The following is a 638-nucleotide window of genomic DNA, read 5'->3' as shown; positions in this document are numbered from 1 at the left end:
TTAATCTTTTATACCTACAGCACCTGGTCTTCCTAGGTGGTCTCCCATCCAAGTACTAACCAGGCCTGACCCTGCTTAGCTTCCAAGATCAGATGGCTTCAGGTTTGTTCAGGGTAGCATGGCTGAGGACGCTATGGATTTTTGAACATTGATTTTGTATCCAGAGACTTTACTGTATTTGCTTATTATTTCTAGTAGTGTTCTTGTGGTGTCTTTAGGGTTTTCTACATAGAGAACAGTTTGACTTCTTTGTTTCCTATTTGGATGCCTCTTATATCTTTCTCTTGCCTGATTGCACTCGCTAGGAGCTGCATTCCATGAATAACAGTGGCAATAGTGGACAGCCTTGCCTTGTTCCTGATCTAAGAGGGAAGGTTTTTAGTTTTTCACCATTAAGTATAATGTTGGCTGAGGGTTTCTCATATATGGCCTTTATTATGTTAAGGTACTTTCCTTTTATACAGATTTTGTTAAGTGTTTTGATCATAAATGGATGCTGTATCTTGTTGAAGGCTTTTTCTGTGGTGTGTCACATTGATCGATTTGCATATGTTGAACCATCCCTGTGCCTCTGGGATGAAGCCCACTTGGTCGTGGTGTATAATCTTTTTAATATGTTGCTGTACTCGGTTCGCTAG

General features: G+C 40.3%; 1 protein-coding gene and 1 pseudogene across 1 annotated transcript in view; one reads left to right on the top strand and one right to left on the bottom strand.

Moving 5' to 3' along the window:
• ELL (elongation factor for RNA polymerase II) overlaps window positions 1–638 on the top strand; it is a 56621-nt gene that overhangs the window by 39995 nt on the left and 15988 nt on the right. The window lies entirely within an intron of this gene.
• On the bottom strand, window positions 12–130 carry LOC112477179 (annotated as a pseudogene).

The sequence above is a fragment of the Pteropus alecto genome, unplaced genomic scaffold, assembly GCF_000325575.1.
Source record: "Pteropus alecto unplaced genomic scaffold, ASM32557v1 scaffold160, whole genome shotgun sequence".
NCBI lineage: Eukaryota > Metazoa > Chordata > Mammalia > Chiroptera > Pteropodidae > Pteropus > Pteropus alecto.
The sequence above is the reverse complement of the archived record's forward strand: the minus strand, read 5'-3'. Positions and strand labels throughout refer to the sequence as shown.